The sequence below is a fragment of the Triturus cristatus genome, chromosome 1_2, assembly GCF_964204655.1.
Source record: "Triturus cristatus chromosome 1_2, aTriCri1.1, whole genome shotgun sequence".
Taxonomy (NCBI): domain Eukaryota; kingdom Metazoa; phylum Chordata; class Amphibia; order Caudata; family Salamandridae; genus Triturus; species Triturus cristatus.
Genome location: NC_140580.1, coordinates 749,299,450 through 749,320,067, shown reverse-complemented (window position 1 = coordinate 749,320,067; position 20,618 = coordinate 749,299,450). Strand labels below are relative to the sequence as shown.

Here is a 20,618-nt window from a genome sequence, read left to right as displayed (position 1 = left end):
AGTATTTCTAAAAACGTTTGCAATTTACCTTTTATCTGTCTAGTCAATAGTACTCCTTCTTTAAAAATGTTACACTAGTCCTCATGAACAAGAAAGTCTGTCAATTTGTCTTATCAATAATATATTAAACTTCATGCAGTGCAATACAATTATGCAACATTATACAACATATCACCTTGTGGCCACATTTCTACTTACATGCATAGACACACACTTACCATCACCAGGTAAAATATGAACACTTCAACTACTTCTAAATGTTAATCAGCGTTGTTTTGACTCTAAACAATAAATGAAGTCGGCAGCAACTGGCCACTTACCTCCACGCTCAAGAGATGATACCCCTCAATCCATTCATCTCATATACCATGGAATGACTTCTGGACATTAGGTCCAGTATGGTAATTTGAGTGTTCAGATCATATTTGAAGGTACAATCTACCGACATCTGCCTTTCAGCCGTCCCTCTATGTCAAATATTGGACCACATTAGAAACCCAACTTTGAATCGTCCACATTTACCACTTCCATCTTTATACTGGGAAAAAACACTCTACCAACTATGCAACACCTTAACTTAATATTGTGCAACACATGTACACAATCTTGCATGTGATAACCTTATATCCTCATATTTACATCCGCGTTTACAATTGCCAGAGAGACAAGGCACATAATATATACAAAACATGGTTGAAGTCTGCACCTTAATGACGGCAATTGCTGGGTCACACCCTCTCCCTGGATAGGCAGAGCTTTAGAGTACACAGTGTCTGCTTACCTCATCAAAGATGCACAATGATCTATGCAGCGGGGGTAGGGTGGTTTTCGGGTGGCATCAGTCGGTTGAGCGCAAAAGGGACTCATGTTGGCTCGCCAAATGTTGCAAGAAACCTGATTAAAGAAAAAAGACAAGACTCCTCTTTGGCAAGGCAAACACAGCTTTAAACTGTCACAACAGGGAGAGTAGCTATCTTCACACAGGCAAACAGCTGGTCTCAGTCAGCTGCTTCATAGGCAGACACTTTTATACTTTGTCAGAAAATGCTTGTTACAAAAGATTAAACAAAGAGTTAATTAATAATTAAATGCAGGTTACAGAAAAACATCATCACCTGTGTCCCTAAACTTTAACCTAATTCTCTACACATTTTTTATTGGAATTCCAACAAATCTTAACAAACTATCTATTCTCTACTCTTGAATGCATGTGTAACTACGTATGTGCCTTATCATTCTGCTCCCAAGACCTGTTTAATCATATTTTCAATTCTCTAAGAATACAAAATACGTCCCTAGGTGCCTGTGTGAATAGGCCAATAATTCCTTCAAGCTTATAAACACAGGTTTTCCTTTAACTAAGACCTTGTAGGTCATGCACGATTTTCAAGCGAACTCTTCGCCTCTCTGGCATCAGCACGGATTTTAGGCCTACACTGCTCTTTCACCAACGTATACTTTTGTATTGTTTTCTACTTGTGTCTGCTGTAGCGTAATTTCTTCATATTAAATTTCCTCTATAACATAGCGCTAAAGCAAGGGACACCAGGGTGGCTAGTTATTAACTTATTCCTTTTACCAAGTACCTGTGCACAAGCAGATGGGGATCATTTGTTAACAGAGCCAACATCATGTGCTAAACCAACTCACAAACCCTATGGGGTATCCTACCAGAATGTCAAGAAAAATATTGATGTGAAAAAATATCATGACCTAAATATTGACTTTTTGGGGATGGGAATGTCCCCTGCATGATAGATGGATGTACAGCCTTACCCTAAGTTACCTAACTGTTAGTGAATCTTTTATCCTACTTTCTTTGGTCTCAGCACCCACAAAATCCTACATGTGGCTGAGGCCTAGGCTAGAAATTCACTCTGAGACTCAGAGCCTGCTCTGATGTTAAGTGTGGAGTACCAAAAACAAACCCTTTTGGTGACACAAGACTACCATCTGTGTCCCTTTAGCATGCACCAGGAGCGGTGGTGGCAGCATGCCATTTTTGAATCATTAGCGATGAGGAGGCTATTTTACTGCTCCCAGAACTGAGTTTGATGCCTACCGGCCTGCTCATTTAAAGTTCAGCTCATGTGTCATGTGCAGACATCCATGTGCCTGTTGCGTGTATGGTGTTAAATGGACGGACTCCATGTTGCTTATTAGAGTATTCATTACATAGGCAAGTGAGATACATTTTGTATTGCCCTTGGCTTTGACATGCCACAAGGTGGTGGTGATGGTACAGCCTCCACAGAAAGTGGAAGTGTATTCCCTGCATTCCTGATATGGAGGGTGTAGCCCCAGCCACAGAAGTGTGAAAGAATGGAGATGGGGTTGACATTAAAAATTCAATGTGATCTATTTAGCCAAGGGTTGCTCATTGGTCCTCCCTGAGCGCTACCCTTTAGTCAATGGTAGGGGTATGGGGTGAGTTAGCAGATTTAGTTGTTAGTGGGAGAGAGGTTTTTAAGCAGGGTCTGGACCATTTATCATCTCCTGAGTGATCCATAGAAGAAGGCTGATGACAGCTAGGTGAAGGGTTTCACAATCACTAACCACTGTGCTTGTGTTATGGCTAGTCCTGCTTGGAGCCAAAATCATCACTACCTGCTCTGTGAACTATCACCTTAGACATAGAATTGTCTGCACTGCAGACGATAGATGAAGTTACAAAAATAAACCATCCCAAACAAGTTCCTAAACTGTAGAAAGTGGATCCACATCCCTTCTGAAAACTCTGTATAAATGTGAGAACCAAACCCTCCCACTTGTTTTCAGTTCCAAGCTACATTGACCAATGACTGGAGTACACCACAGAGTACTCAAAGAGTTGCTTTGATTCAGGGCTGGTATCATACATAGCCAGTTTCCCAGATGGGATGGGACATTGCCTGAATCTGCATGTCTTGCTGGAGATCTGTAGGTCTTACTGGGAAAGAAGAGATGCTTTTCTGCCAGGAGTCAGTGTCTGATGAGGAAAAGCCCAGCCACCAAGCTCCAGAAGAGCCTGTTTACCCAAGAAAGTGTGCCCGAGCCAACCTACAGGAACGTAAGGAGCTCCCAACCACCCCGCTCAACCAAAGACCAATTCTTCATCAAGGAGATACACCTGAGCACATGTTGCAGCAACCACCACAGAGGAAGCTGAAGAACCTGTGCTGACTCTACCTTTCCTGTGCCCAAAAAATGCCTACCAGTGCCCAGACCGGACAGGAGGACTCCCTAATGAAAATGCTGGAGACGTTACATCTTCTCCTGCACTTGCACTTAAATTGAAGCTTTGCTATCTTACTATATATTAGACCATGTAGATATGTTGAGAAACTATGACTCATTGCCTGAAGTTACTTAATGGCATGAGTTATAGTTTATTCAAATAAGTATAACTATAACTGCTGAATATCTATGGGTTTGTATAGGTAAAAAGTCAGCGCCATTATAATGACCCTGTAACCTCTGGTTTTATCAGTGAATTTCAATGCTTTTTTTATTCTACTGGGGCCAAATTTCACGGAGGATTCACAGATAGTAAATTGTAGCGATTAAAAAACCTCACAATATTAGGGTCAAAGGGTCCCTCAGGGACCACTCAATGCGTCCTCTGGGGTCAGGATACCTGTATCCTGCCCCCTTCTATCTGTTTATCTGTTTTAAAGTGTATTTTCACCCCACTCAGCCAATGTGAGGGAACAAAATGGTGGCCACAACTTTTCTTTCAAGCTGTGGTCAGCCAATGAGGGCCTTCCTTTCACTTCCAGATTTATGGAAAATTTGCGGGTAGATCGTGAATTATCCGTGTCCACAGATGTACAAATTTGTTTTCCACCTAATATATCCCAAACTACTGAAAGGATTTACAGCAAATCACAAAAAGCATGATCTGTGTACCAAGATCTAGCTTCCTGCCAAATTTGGTGTAATGCTGTCCAGCGGTTCGGGCTGTAGGCTTGTTCAAATGTTGAATGGGAATTAATATGGGGAAAACACGTTTTGGGACCTCCCCTTTTTTCTCGGCCCCTGCTTGACAGATCACCGCAAAACTTTACAGACTCCATCTGAAATGCCGGGCAAATATTTTGGGAATATTTCAAGGAGATTGATCAAGCGGTGCCAAATATATAGGCACCTGAAAATGACCTCTTCCAATGGAAACTAGGTTGTAACTATATCTACCTCGACAATACATATGTATATATCATTAAGGCAGGTGGTGGGAGTTGGGCTTACTACTGCCATATGCTGGACTGGGGAGTTCTGGGCAAGTCTGAGCAGGTCTGCATACTTCTGGGTAGACAGACCTTACTAGCGCTGCTCAAACTGCTTAGTGGTTTTGAATACTTTGTGTGTTTTCAGATGTGTAGGCATGCAGGTATGGCAAACCGCTGGGTTCCCACTGAAGATCCGCTGAACACTCAGACCAAATGTTTTCAGCACTAGGTACCTGAATAGGGGTGGCCCGTGGAACAGCAGAGGGGCAAACTGTGCAGCTACTACAGACACACTCTCCCACTTGCATTGCCATCTCCTAGCATGCACATCACAGAACAATGTTCGTACTCTTGTTCGCAAACCTGAATCGGTCCATATTGCAACTCTTCATGGTGCCAATATTTGAACCACATTTGTTATCTACAAGGCAAGGTCTCAGGATACACTTAGTGAGATTCAAGGGTACTGGACTAATATAACCCATATTTTACCAATTGAAAATTATAATTAAGAATTCTTAACTTATGTGAGGCCACCGGGAGCTGCTGTAATTATGACAAACTGCCTCCATCACTTGTTAATAAGCCCCATTCACTGACTACCCTGACTGGTTCACTCGGCCCACTGTCCAACTGACTGCCACCCTGTATCATTGACTACTGCCTACCTCACTCAGTGGCCCCCTGTCTCACCCACTTAGTCTTGACTAATAACAGAGGGAGACAAAGGGGAGTCTATAATGAATGAGGATTAGGGTGAAAAGTGTGTATAGTTTCTACTGTTTCTTGGTCTTGTCGGAATTCAGTGCGGGGACACTCCGAACTGGAGTAACCATGCGCTTTGCAAGCTGCCAACATACCATATAGTGGGCCTATGGTGAATGGAAGGGCAATGTGAGTTTTAACCATGACCCAATGATAAATGATGAATGGAATGAATGAGGGGGAGAAGAGTGACAAACATCTGTAGTACTGTAATCTCAATTTTCAAATCTCATGCTACAAAAATATTGCAGCCATAATATCATCTACTAAAATATTCTGAAAGTTGATATATGCAGGTAAGTATAGATTTACTATAACCCCACTTATAGGTACTTACTGTCTCATAACAGTGTGCAGATAGCATCCTCTTTACGGGTGTGTCTGTCTGATGTCGCATTTCGATGGACCTCAACTGTCTAAAACTGAATACTGAGAAAACTGAGGTCTTGGTATTGGGCAGACACCTGAACACATGGTCTAATACGTAGTAGCCAAACTACTTTGGCCTACCACCATCCCTGAAGCCCAAGGTGAAGAATCTTGGCATATGATTTGATGAAAAGCTTTCGTTTGATGCGCTGATCAATGTTCTCTCAAGAAAGTCTTTTGGGATTTTGAGATTCCTAAAAAAAATCCTTCAACTTCTTCCTAAGGCTGCCCAAAAGACTGTAGTCCAGACAATGGTTACTTCCAGATTGGATTACTGCAGTATTTAGCATTTATGTGTTACCCAATCGCTTCTGAATGGGCTCAAATGTGTGCAGAACGCGGCAGCCTGGATACTGCCAGGGCTCTCGAGGCGTGTCTCTATTAGTAAGGCACCGTTAAACGGAGAATCACATTTAAGGCTCTCTGCTACTGTCTCAAAGCGTTTTATGGCCAAGGCCACACCTATCTACAGGACATGATCACTCCCTCCATACCAAAGAGAACTCTGAGATCAGCTGTGGCGAAACTGTCCTCCGTCCCCAGGGATAGAAAAGCCAGACTTGGTGGCTGCACCTTCAGACACTTGGCTCCTAAAATCTGTAACTCTTTACCTGTGGAACTTTGGCTGGCTCCCTCTGAATAGATTTTCTGAAAAAACTGAAAACTTGGTTGTTCTGCTTTTGCTAGGTTCTTCCGGTGTGCTTAAGTTACGTTATTCAGCTTCCTAACGCTGGGACACTTCAGGTGAAGTAACCATGAGCTTTACAAATGGCATTATTATTATTGTTATGTACCGTGACAATATATACATCTTCAAAGTAGATAGATGGGGTTAAGGACAGGAAATCTGTGCCAACCTACATTTTCCTAACTTTATGATATTTTGGTAATTGATATTCTTCCAGTAATCAATATCATGCCGATTATATTTTTAAAGCTTATTATTTTTGTGCTCAATATTCTGGCATGCACCCCTAGCTAAGAGGCTGTGAAAAGCAAGACAGAAAACATGTGAGAAATTGAAGCTCAGTGTGGGAAGACAGGGAGCTTTTTAAGAAAAGAGGGAGACCAGAAGAGTGAACTCAGAGACTTAAATCTTGCAATTAATGTAAGAACGAGAACAGAGAATAGAGACACAGGCAGCGTGTAACAGACTGAGAGGAAAGGATGGTGGGAGAGAACACAGGGACCTTGCAATGAAGAGAGGGAAGCGGGTGTAAACACAGAGGGGCTGTGATGAATGAAGGAACTCCTATTCTAAAGTATACGCTGTTATTTAACTACACATTTCTGTTGTGCTACCCAGTGGCTGCTTTGAGGGGCTACTGAGGGAGCCCTGCTGCCACATAGAAATCAGGAATAGACACTTTATCATTATATTTGCCTAATACTTTTGATTATTGCGTGGTTCTCTTTTTTAGGGGTCAGACTATACTATAGACTTATAGCCAGCGTTAAAGGCCCGAGCCGATGGCGAGGGCCTTTAACAAGGGAGTGGGACTTTAATAGCTTGTATAGCCCAACAACGAAGGGCTATATGGCTATTAGAACATTCTGCCACTAGAGGACAGATTGTTCTAACAAATTAAACAAAGGCCTCTCGGAGCCCGAGGGGATGGAAATTGGAATGTTGCTTTGCTGGCTTTTACCGGCCCTTAGAAGCATGGAGCACTCCATTGTATTCAATGGAGTGCTCCACATTCCAATGTTCTAATATACAGTAAAAGATGAGCATATAATGTTGTAGTCAAGTCAAGAAAGCTTTATTCGACGATTGTCATAAAAGCATACAGATTCCATACATTTACAAGACAATACATTTTAAAATATTTTAGAATAGTTTAAAACAATAAATAAATAGAGATATTTACAGAATAATTGAGCAATTCAAGGGAAGGGAAATGAATCAGGACAACATTTTGCTCCTAATCACCCATGCCCTGCCAAGAAACTTTGCAACAGATATGTAAACAAGTGAAATTTCAGCAGACCGTAAAATACGAACTGCCACCTTGGTATTTCTAGTACCCAAGGTCCGGCACATTGGTTTAAGCCAGGTCTGTCGAGGAATTACATAGGAAGGGCATTGGAACAGAAAGTGATTAACAGATTCGATAGATGAATAATGTTGTATAAAGCAACAAAAGGAGAGTTAATTAATGAGTCCAAAAATGAAAGCTTCACATGTCTTGAAATGGTGATGATAAAATGTAATTGTTTATTTTCCTTCAAATTCATTTTTATACAATACAGCCAACACGTTTCGCTCACACACATCAAGCTTCATCAGGGCTGCAAATAACAAAAATGCAGAACATTAAAATCACCTAAAGGTAATTACAACCAGGATAGAAATGACCTATCATCTCAATACTACGAGACCTAGTCAACCAGGTCAAGATAATTTGATTGACAGCAGAACAAAATCACACAGAGAAGAATATACATAATAATATCTCTATCACTGAAAATGAATCAGTTCAATTAGGCCTAAAGTTAATATCACATGAAATACCAAATAATACAACTGTAACTGAAGATTCTTTGATCGATTCATTCAGTACATTTGGGCCTGGAGGTGAAATCACATGAGACTCCTTGCTTAATTTCCAAAATCTTTTTTGCATTTTATACATATAAGCCACATGTGCCTCATAGGTGCTACCATGCTGAATGTAATGTTCTGTTACCAATTAATGTACCATATACTATTTGACATACCAATCTTAAATGAATTCAAAATATAGATCAGTACAGCAACACATTATCATATTTAAAGCAATTAAATTGTTCCCATTAATGCTTTTGAATGACAATGTAAATCCTCATAATATTTTTTAATGACAATGTAAATCCCTATGTTTTAAATGAAACATATTTGTTGTTTCAAATGTACTTAAAATAGTAATTACCTTATGCTCTAACGAGGAGTTTTCCCAATGTGAATTCATAATCTTCCTCATCTCAAGTCCTGACACTAATTGCCACAATTTCCCTCGATTATCCTTAATTCTGAAGTCTTGTTTATGCTGTAATTACAAACACATAAACATACTCTTTAGCTAGTAAGAAAGGGACTAAAGTCACAAAATATTCAAATAAGTAAACATATTTCCTTATTTTAAGAAAGTCTATTTTTAAAGTCTCCACCTTGCCTCACCTCATTAGGTTAAAATGATTCATGCTCCACATTACTGGTCTATATTATAAAAGTCATATCTAATCTGTTTAACATCCATGATACTTCAATGAGAACATCAAATTAGTAATTAAAGCTGTTACCATCCTATACCACATTTCACAGAAAAGCGTGTGTAATAATACATTCTCTTACACAAAACAGCATATATTCCCACCAAAGGAAATTTGAATTCGAGCATATATGCCCACCAAAACCCAATCTAAACCTAAACATAGTAATGCCAAACATAAACCCACAATCTGAACAATGACGCTAAATCCTCACACCCATAGAAACTACACCAAGCAGTTCGGAAACTACATACCTGTGTACTGCATGAAGTCCATACATTTTTGCTTCAATCTATCAAACACTTGCCCTCCAAAAGGAGACAAATTTAAAGAAGCCCCCACCAATCAGAAAGTTAAGTTTTTCCAAGCGGAATTTTTCTTTCTTTCATGTTCACTTTGGTTGCCATTTTAAAATGGTTTTCATCTAGCCCTAAATCAACAGGCTGTATTAGGATATTATCCACTACCATATTTAAAATTCATCCTCCAAAATCAAATATTCTAAACCACAGACAAATGAACCCTAATCCTTATCCCGTGTCATATCTGCATCCTATAGATGTTATGGACCCATAACATTTATTTAAACAAGAAGCGTCATTTTGATGCGATCAGCGTTCAATATTTCAAAGCGTGAATTCCCACTTTTTATAGGCGGCATCTTGAAACAATCACTACAGACAACCAGACCAATAGACCATATCATTATATTGTTCACAATCGCACTCAACTCACACCATCCATACGCGTGTTGCACCGGGAGGTGCCATCTTGAAACCGTCAGCGCAATCACGAAAGCTGCTTCCATATCCTAATTTTATAATACGCTTTTTCGCTAATGACACACCAAATAGGACTTGAGTTATTAGTCTTACCATTGTGGTATAGAAGTACTACCATCTTGCAACATGACATTATATACACACTGCACCACATTGTCCAAAAAAAGATTCTACAAAATCAAACGTACATAGCTATTCTGTTATAATGGCTAACATATCTCAAAAGACTCATTAGGCTGCAGTGTTAAATTGAGAATCAATCACTAAGGCCACTACAAACATACAAAAGCAAATAAAGTTGCAAAGGCACACGTTGTGAAAGAATTGAAAAACAAGTTCAATAGAGAAATTTCGCAGTTCTTTAATATTCATGAAATAACCCCTTAGGTCAAGAACCTTGTAGCCCTGATTTTACTTTGGCTAGTTACACATACTGATGAGTATTGTATTTTTGCTTCTGTATGGCTCTAGTGCTATGAATACATGGTATTGTACTTTGAGGTGAACATCGAATTTGTATGGTTGGTGTTTTTACTAAAATGTCTAACAAACGTCCTAAAAGTTTGGTTGCCCCAGGGCTAGCACAAGAATATCATTAGTTTACTGTGTTTTTTTAAATGGAGGTGAAAGCAGGACTGTTCAGAAATATACTGGATTGATAAAGCAATGTTAACATCAAACCAGTCCTATTGAAATTAGTTCTTCCAAAACACAATTTTACACTAAATTATATTTTAGATATACGCAACAGCACCACATAAATAGGCATAATAGACCACGTGTGCAACCCTCTACACCAGGTAACTCATAGCACGTTCAGCACTCCTTCACAAACAAGTGTCACAGTCACTGCAAGCAAAGTACCCTCTATACTTCATCAAACAAAGGTGACACTCATTACAAATCTTCACCTAATGTCACACTCACTGAAAGCACACTTTCCTCTTCACCAAACAAAAGCGACAACCCTTGCAAGTGCACCACTCATCACTTAATACAAATCTCACAAAAAATTCACATCCCTTCCCAAACCGGCTTGGCAAATCTACACACAAACCACACATTCATGCTTAACTCACAAAGTGTTTTCTCTCTTATAAAACTCAGACGGTCTTTACCAATGCTTGTTGTATGAGTAATGAGTAGGAAATGTGGAATGTGTGTTGGCTACAATCCTGAACGATTTTCAAGTGGTTTAAAGATACAGAAAATATTCAGAATATGCACCTAGTCGTCGTGAATATCCCTAGTAGTATTTTAAATGTACAGAGTATATTTAACTCATTAAAAGCAAGAATTGGCAGAACAATGTTTAATTTGGAGGCCTCACCAAACATTTGTCAAAAAAGGGAAAGGCTAAATAGAGGTGATTTAGCTTTTATTTTGGACACATTAACAGGGAAGCAGAGGTGGATCTCGCCCGAAAATCACTTCGGTTTCATGCGCTTGAGGGGACTGCGGCTAAGTATGACAGCAGCCATCATTGAGATCATCCACATGAGCGGTGGATGTACTTAAAGCTACGTACGTGGCCCAAATGCAAATTTTACAACTCAACCAGGTGAAGACAGCTGTGGCAAAATGAACTGAACAACTTTTGATAAAAGTCAACATTGGAAAAATAAATAAAAACAAAGAAGTCTGCTGGATTTGGTGAAACAAAATTACCACGAGCATGCAATGCATTCATTATTTCTTTTCACAGAAAGAAAGCAATGCTTGAAATGGAATTTGGAGCTATAAAATGGGTTTGTACATAGTTCATGTTAAAAGTATCCACAACATCAGACTGGTTCCTCAGAACCCAGTCTATAGTTTCCAGTTTAGGCACACACAACCACCAGCTTGCTTTTCCGCCTTTTTCATGCCTTCCCGCCTCCCAGGACCTACTTAATGGAGGTTGCAGCGTGGCCACGCTGCTGGTGCACCAAAGTCAAGTCCGTCTGTGCCTGTCCATGCCTGTACTGCATCCAGCACCAGAGAACCCTTATTCCTCCACCCTGCGCAGCTACACTGCTGCAGACCTCCGAGCCCTGGATTCCCAGCACATCTACAACATCAACTGCTGCCGCACATCTCCACGCACAACCAGAGGACCATTCTCCTGCCAGCACTGCCACTTTACCTATAACACTTAACGACCAACAATGCCAGACACCACAAACATGATTGCGTCCACCATGGCAACCAAAACCACCATGCACAACTCCAGTGCATTCTACTCAACGCACGATCGCTTGGCAAACATGCCACAGAGATCACAATCTCATCCCTCACCCCGGACCTCATCTTCCTCACAGAGACCTGACTGAATCCCACCTCCACACCAGACATCGCTGTTGCCATCCCCAAAGGCTACAAAAGAACACCCCGGGACCAAACAAACCATTATGGAGTTGGAATTACCATAATCTACAAGGACATTATCCACAGCATGACCTGCTCAGATGACTCAAGCCCGTTATGGAGCACCTCAGCTTTCAACTTCACACAGACAGAAAAAGCACCATCAAAGGCACCCTCGCCAACAGACCACCAGGACCATGCAGCAGCTTCTGCAACGCCATACCTGACCGCATTGCCCTGATCACCATTGACTCCGAGCACTGCATCTTCTTATGGGATCTTAACTTCCACCTCGATGACCCAACTCACACCAATACAACCGACCTTCTAGAAAGCATGAGCAACAACGGCCTCAAGCAACTTGTCACTGACCCCACTCAAATCATAGGACACATGCTGGACCCCATTTTCACGTCCAGTGACAGAATGAAGTACAACCACTTCTCACAGCTCACCTGGACCAACCACCACAGCGTCCACATCAACATCTCAGGACCTATCAACACTGGCACCATGAAAAACAGCTCCACGCACAGAATGGAAAAAGGTATCAGAAGACCAGTGGAACAACACTCTCAGCTACTAACTCCCAGACACAACGTCCAAACCACAACAGATGCAAAGAACTCTTCCCAGTCGATCACAGAATGCACCAACACAATCACTTCTGCCAAGCCATACAAATCCAAAGTCGCTGACAGCACAAACCGCAGCAGGGAGCGCTTCATCATTGTGAAGGAGTTCTCCAACCCCGCAGCCACCAGGAACGACATCACCCTCTCCAAAGAACTGTGTGACCCCTGGCGGACTTCTTCCACGACAAGATTTCGGATATCTACAAAAAAACGTCAAACCCCAACCCCCCCACTGCTGACAGCATTAGCCTCTACACACCCACAAACACATACCCCGAACACCTGCTCACCCATCTCACAACTCAAGGCACAATCAACATCATGAACTCTGTGCACTCGGAAGCATCCAAGGGCCGCTGTCCCCATCACATCTTCAACCTCAGGAGCAAGGCGATTGGTGACAAGTTCAAGAACGTCCTCAGCACTTCCATCACCGGAGCCTCCTTCCCTGAGGACTGGAAACACACAGAAGTGAGGCCCCTCCTGAAGGAACCATCCACCGACCCATCAGAACCAAAGAACTAATAGCCCACCTCCCTGCTTCCGTTTGCAGCAAAGGTTCTCGAGAAGGCAATCAACCAGCAACTCACTGAACACCTGGAACACAACAACCTCCTGGACTTCTCGCAGTCTGGATTCTGAGCCAACCAAAGCACTGAGACAGCCCAGTTCACTGACACAATATCAAAACCATAAATATTGTGATACCACAATATTGTGTCCAACATATCGATCACAAAAATATATTTTTTCATAGATATAATAGTAAGTGCAAAATTATTGAAAAAATATATAATTTTTACACTACTATAGAAAAATATATACAAAGATATCGTTTTTTACTATATATGTAGTTTAAATAAGTCAAACATAAATATTTTAACATATAACTTCAATATAATGTAAATTAAATGTTTAAACAATTATTAAAAATGTATATAACTATTTACTAATTTAAATTTAAACAAAGATGCACAACTATATATCAGTGTGTATGTTTATATACACATATTCAATGTAAAACTATTTGGAAACATATTCATTTTAACGTATATTATAATTTTATAATTGTTTTTAAATTTACCAATATAAAAATTATATCTAAATATATATATATATATATTTATATATATATACATATATATATTTATACTTACATATCGTAATAAATTAAAGCAGACAACAAATAAATTGCATTTTTTTAAAAATACTTCCATTTTAATAATACCTAAAAAGTAAACAATATATAAAATAAATTTCACAAAAAATATCATAAGAATTACATAAATGTGTACATTTAAATACACACGCACATAATAATATATATATTTAAACAATATTCATCAAAAAATGAAACTATATAAGTAATAATTATACTATTCCCTCTCTAATATACACAACAGTAGAGAAAGTGTTAAACAAAGGAGGGGTCAAATTTACTATTCACACTCCAGTCTGTGGAACAGTAGGGAAAGCGTTGGAGTCGTAAGAGGTAACATTTACTATTCCCACTCCAGTCCGTGCAACAGTAGGGAAACTGTCCAAATGAGGAGGGGTATAATGTACTATTCCGACTCCAGTCAGTGCAACATTAGGGAAAGCGTTGGACTCAAGAGTTATTAATGCGTTGTGATAGAGAGGTGCATCCTGGCCAGATAGTCGCACACGGACATACAATGCGTGTAAGTTATAGGCTACACAAACTCCTCTCACAATGTTGTCCATACAGATATTGGTTGTAGAGTTAGAGGACTAAAGAAAAACATGTAATGCGTGCAGAGTTCGAGGGCTTAAAAAAGATATGCAATTATGGTGCCCGGGTGTCTGAAGATGTATTGCTGATTAGCGCGGCAAGGGACAAGCAGTGCAAATGCGCATACCTTCGAAGGTTCAGATTCAGAACTTCGTGTTACCTATCCCAGAGGAGCCGGGTGCATAGGGGTCAAATGGTGTCGGAAACCCTCGTTGTTTTCAATGATGTGATGCGAAGAAGTACTGCTGCCGGAAAGATTAAAAGTGTCTGGTGGAATCCAAGCCTGGATCTGAGGTGAGAAGAACCTGAAAGTTGAGGGGACACAGTCGGGGTCACTTCAGGGTGACCAGGGGCTCGATAGATGAATGCCCACCGATGTCGGGTGCTTCAGGTGTGAAGATTGGATGCTTGACTCTGCAGCCACGGGGACAGGGAGACGTCGACTATGACCAAAGTCTGGAGGTGAGCTGTCCCACACAGGATGTCGAGTGCTGAGGGGTCAGTGTTCGGATTGAACACCAACAAGCCTTGGCAAAGGCATCCCACATGGGCAGAGGAAACAGGTTACGGTGAGGACCAGCAAGATCCAGGAGACTCTCCAAGCTATGGGGAGTCAGGGCACATCTGGAGCAACCAGGGAAGCCCACGGAAATTCTAAGTGACTCTCGCTAGGACCCACAGGCCAACGGACTAGGGATCACGAAGGGACCTCGAGCGGAATCACAAAGCACCATCCCACAGATCACTCGTGGAGTGGAGGCCGGAGATCTTCGATGGAAATACTGCTCGGGGTTGGGACTACACGTAGTCCAATGCACAGCTTCAGAGATTGCCAAAAAGCATATGCTGCTGCAAAAGTACACGGGGCACAGGAGTTTGGGTTGCACGGTCCCCACGAGGGAGGCTGGTCTCAGGATTGCTGAGAGAGCAGATCAACCTCAGAGACGCTCGGGAACCCACCTCCTGTGTTGCAGAAATCTTCGGAGTCCTCAAAGCTCAGGAGATACAAACCGGTCCGATGCGTTTAAGCACCTACTGCTGCAGGGGAGTAACTCCTTTACTCCAAGGGAGATTCTTCTGACGTCCAGCGAAGTGTAGACCGTCGAAGTACTTGATTTCTGCTTGCAGAGTTTAGTCCAGGTACAATCCAAAGTCCTGTAGTCAGGTTTCCCACTTTATACCCAGGGAAGGGGTTGGACTAACTTTGGGGACCTACCTAGGGGAGGGTCAGGACAGAGGGGTGGCTACACCCATGTCCTTTGCCCAGTTTCATGCCCCAGCAGGAGCAAATGGCTCCTGCAACCGGTTTGAGCTGGACTATGCATGGGGACACCAAATGTGCCCCCAGTGCAGACTTTCTGGGAATGTATGATGTTACAACGCATACATTTACAACGCATGCCTTTACAACGCAGTTTTTACATCGCAACATCCTTTACAACGCATTCTTTTACATCGCGGTCCGGTACATCGCATTTTCAGAAACTACCTTTACAACGCATTCCATTACATCGTATTATACCTTTACAATGCATACCATTACAATGCATACCTTTACATCACATTTAAGGTAAGTGTGGGATAGTATAGGGGTAATAATTACTATTCTAACTCCAGTGAGTGCAACAGTAGGGTAAGTGTTGGATAGTGTAGGGGTAAAAATTACTCTTCTAACTCCAGTGAGTGCAACAGTAGGGTAAGTGTTGGATAGTGTAAGGGTACTATGCATTGTAATGGTATGCATTGTAATGACTTGCGATGTAATGCCTGCATTTTAGTGACATGCGTTGTAATCAATCACTCAATCAATCAATCAATTATTTGTAAAGCACACTACTCACCCGTGAGGGTCTCAAGGCGCTGGGGGGGTGCTACTTCTGCTCGAACAGCCAGGTCTTGAGAAGTCTCCTGAAGGTGAGCAGGTCCTGGGTCTGCTGCAGGTGGATGGGGAGGGTGTTCCAGGTCTTGGCGATGAGGTGGGAGAACGATCTGCCGCCGAAGGTTGCTCTTCGGATGCGGGGGATGGTGGCGAGGGCGAGGTCGGCAGAGCGGAGCTGGCGGGGTGGTGAAGGTGAGTAGTCTGTTGTGGTATGTGGGTCCGGTGTTGTGGAGTGCCTTGTGAGGAGCTTGAAGGTGATCTCCTTGGTGATGGGCAGACAGTGCAGGACTCTCAGGTGAGGTTTGATGTGGCTGCGGCGAGGGATGTCGAGGATGAGGCGTGCAGAGGCGTTCTGTATTTGTTGTAGTTGTTTCAGGAGTTTGGTCGAGGCTCCTGCGTAGAGGGCATTGCCGTAGTCCAACATGCTGCTGACGAGGGCCTGGGTGACCGTTCGTCTGGTTTCAGTGGGAATCCATCTGTAGATCTCGCGCTAGCTTTGTTGAAAATATGGTGAGGGCATGGGTCTGACGGAGAGCCGGAGTGGATGGTGTTCATGACTTTGGTGGTGTCGTAGTCGTTTACGTGGGTCCAGGCGAGCAGTGGGTTGGTGCAGACGGTGGGCGGTGAGTCTGAGGTGTCGGTCGCTGTCGGGGGGTCTGGTAGTTGAAGCTGTCGCGGATGTCTGCGATCTTGTGATGGAAGAAGGTGGCTATGGAGTCGCACAGGTCTTGTGATGGTGGGATGTCGTTGGCGCTGGGGTCGGCGAGTTCCTTCACGATGTTGAAGAGCTCTTTGCTGTTGTGTGCGTTGTTGTGGAGGCGGTCTTTGAAGGAGGTCCTTTTGGCGGTTTGGATGAGAGGTGATGGTACCTGTGGATGGCGTTCTTGTGGTGCCATTTCTTCTTGAGCTTTCGGCAGGTCTGCTTGGAGGCCTGGAGGTCGGCGGTGAACCAGCTGGCTTTCCAGTCGGTGCATCTGTTGGAGGTTTTTTTGATCGGGGCGAGAATGTTGGCGCAGTCGTCGATCCATTGTCTGAGGTTGCGGGCGGCAGTGTCGGTGACGATGGGTTCGGAAGGTTTGCTTCGGGCGAGGGTGGTGATAAGCTGGTCTTCGGTGACTTTGCTCCAGCTGTGGTGGTGGGTCCGTTGAGTGTGGTGGTGCGTGGTGGGTTTCTGGAAGGAGAAGTGGATGCAGCGATGGTCGATCCAGTGGAGTTTGTGGTGTGGCTGAAGGTGGCGTGGGTGCTTGCGGAGAAGATGGGGTCGAGCGTGTGCCCAGCGGAGTGGGGGGACCTTGTGACAAGCTGTCTGAGTCCGAGGTTGGCGAAGTTGTCGATCAGGGTGGTGGAGTTGCTGTCGTTGTTGTTCTCGAGGTGGAAGTTCAGGTCTCCGAGGAGGATGTAGTCTGCGGAGGCGAGGGCGTGTGTGCTGACGAAGTCGGCGATGGAGTCGCTGAACTGAGGCCGGGGTCCGGGGGTCTGTAGACGAGGGTTCCTCTAAGGGTGGTGTTGGGGTCAGTGTGGATCTGGAAGTGCAGGTGTTTGGCAGTGCTGAGGGTGTCGTTGGTGCTGGTCGAGACCCTGAGGGTGTTCCTGTGGATGATGGTGATTCCTCCTCCTATTACGTTGGTGCGGTCCCTACCGGTAATCTTGTAGCCATCCAGGATGGCTATGGTGATGTCGGGTGCCAAGGAGGCGTTCAGCCAGGTCTCTGTCAGGAAGGCAACGTCTGGGTGGATTTGTCGTGCAGGTCCCAGAGTTCGATGGCGTGCTTGCGGTGCGGAGGGTGTGTTGAGAAGTATGCATCTGAGGTGGTTGCGTCCTGTCTCGGTGGGCGGTTTGGTGGCTCAGAGGCTGGTGAAGCTGCATTGTAGTGACATGCGATGTAATGGCTGCATTGTAATGGCTGCATTGTAATCACATGCGATGTAAAGGATGTTGCAATGTAATGACTGCTATGTAAAGGTAGTGAAATGTAATGACTGCGTGGTAAAGGTTGTTTCCCCTTTCTGGCACTCTAAGAGTGCACCCACCCAGCCCCAAAATACTAAAGCCTGTCTGGGAGGTGGTCACACCTCCCTGTGACAGGAAACCTATTGTCAGGCCTTCCTCTGCTCGAGCTTGGCTCAGCAGCAGGAGGGCAGGCTCGTGTCTGTGGCTGGCAGCATCCATTTTGTGATGCCCAGGTTGAGAAAACTGGAACCGGGTGTACCGGTGTTTCACATAAAGTCCTCTAGAAGGGTGGAATCATACCTCCCACGCCAGTTACTGGTGGGGAGGTATGATTCCAAGGTATTTGACACCAAACACAACACGTTTCTAAGCAGCCGTTTTAAAGTTAGCATTTACTGCGAGGTCGTAATGCACTTAAATATATATGGTTGGCTGCATCTCAGACAACACTGGAAAATAGGTTCTGAAGGCTGCAGGGGCCTCTGCTCATGAAGGGGCACCCTCGCACACAAAACCCAGCACCCTGCCTTCAGGATTGATACGGCCTGCCATAGGGGTGACTGATAGGTTTATATGTGCAGTGATTTAGAATAGGTATAGGTAACCTGTATCTAAGTAAGGGGTGCATGCACCACCTTACACAGGCTGCCGTAGCAGACCTGTGGTATCATTTTGAATGGCCTCTCAGGGGTGGCACAATACATGCTTCACCCCCTGGGAGGCCTCTGGGGCACCTATGCCCTGGGGACATGGTGTACCATATACTAGGGATTGATAAAGGTACCCCAGTATCCAATCTGGAGTGTACCTAAAGTACATGCAATCAATTTAGAGGAGAAAGCAGATAGACTGGGGGCCTGAATATCAGTTGAAAACAGTGATACATCAGCAAAAAGTGGGGGTAACTATAAGAAGCAGATCCTTCTCTCCTACAGGGTACTTAAACAAAAAGAAAAAAGTTGTTCCCTAATAGCGAGCTGAGGAAGCATAGAAGCCAGCCAATCAAAAAGATGGGTAAACAGGAGGGACAAGCAAATTGACAGGAAAGCCAGCCAACAGTAAGCAATTGGTGTGCTCCATGCCCCTGTATATTCTTAGTAAGTCCAAAATATGTCTTTCGCAAAGAGTTCGGCTCGACATAACCAGCATCCAATGGCTCCACACCCGGAGCACCGGGGAAATGGCCGATTTGGTAGATGGCCTGTCCAGCATTCCATTCATCACTTTTTTTTCTGGGTGATATATCACATCTCAAATTAAATGGAATTTCATCCGAGTTTATGCATTTTATTATCCTTATACACTTCTAACAGTTATTACATGTGGGTTTCATTGTACCTGTGCCATGTCAATAGCCTTTCATTATATGTTTTTTTAAAGTTTCTTTCCACTGATAATGAAACTTACAATTCGGTTTTGGAAACGCAAAATGCGTTCCTTAACTGTAAAATGCCTAAGAACATTTTAAGGTAAAATTCACATCATTTTGATTTTAGTAACCCAGATTACTTACCTGCTTTGAGTATGTGAAATGTATGCTTATTGCAAACAACAAAAAGGGTACAGAAGTGGCACACAGTTTTGTTTCCAGTATTTACCGCGAAGAAAGATGCGGTATAATCGGCTTTGAGGCTGAGCTAGAGCGCTACACAGTTAACGCACTCATTTATATATCATATTTTTGTTTTTGCTTAATGTGTTCTTTTTCCACATATCCCGCGCGCTCTCGCAACTCTCTCCAGACTGGCCAACACCCTTTGGAAACACAGCAGCAAGATTCCTCACTCATGACTTGACGAGGCTGCAGGGTTGTGGCCCTCTCGCGGCCTGCGAATAACCCCTTCATGACCAGACGCCCTTCCCTCTCTGTTTTCCTAACCCAAGCCCTCGAGGCAGCAGCCGCGCTACAGCCACCAGTTAGAGGTTTTCATTCAACTTCGAGAAACACAATTACAATGCAACCTGTTTCAATGATGTGTCAGGTTTAAGCAACAGCTTATTTTACTACAGTGACCACCAGTTTAGCGCCTTATGACACCGGTTGACATACATGACACGTCTTGGCGCCAAGTAGTAAATGCTATTGAACCACTATACAGGCGGTCATAAACCTACCTGGTCATAATCTGCCAAACATCATTAGAAATTAAGGAAAATTAGGCGTAATTACATGAGGTGAAATACATAATTTTTGTCTCGTGTGACATTTCTAGGCGGGGGCATTCCACGCTTAGAAGAGTCACTGTAGGTAAGCAGGAGGGTGCCTAGTTCAAGGCAGAAAATGTCGATCACCAAGGCGTCTTCGGCTCGAGCTAATCCCCCATGATCAAAAATCACATTATATTTTGCGTAATGCGAAATGATGAAACTGTGGCATACTTTGACAAAATGCAAAGTTCAGGAATAATGTGGATGAATACAATCAGGTAATGAAAATGACAAGACTCTAGTCACAAGCCCTCTGATCTAGTGTTTGTGAAAGGTTAAAGAGCGTACTGTACGCACGCACACACACACATTGTATTTTTTGTGTTACAGTATTGCTACCCCCTATGAAGGTCTTGCCTACAGGGGCAGCAGGTTACACCGAGTAAAGTGTGTGTGTGTGGGTGGAAGAGG

General features: G+C 43.2%; 1 protein-coding gene across 1 annotated transcript in view; it reads left to right on the top strand.

The window, feature by feature from the left end:
* The window catches only part of PDPN (podoplanin), a 253,936-nt gene that overhangs the window by 31,419 nt on the left and 201,899 nt on the right, over positions 1–20,618 (top strand). The gene's annotated exons all lie outside the window — the stretch shown is intronic.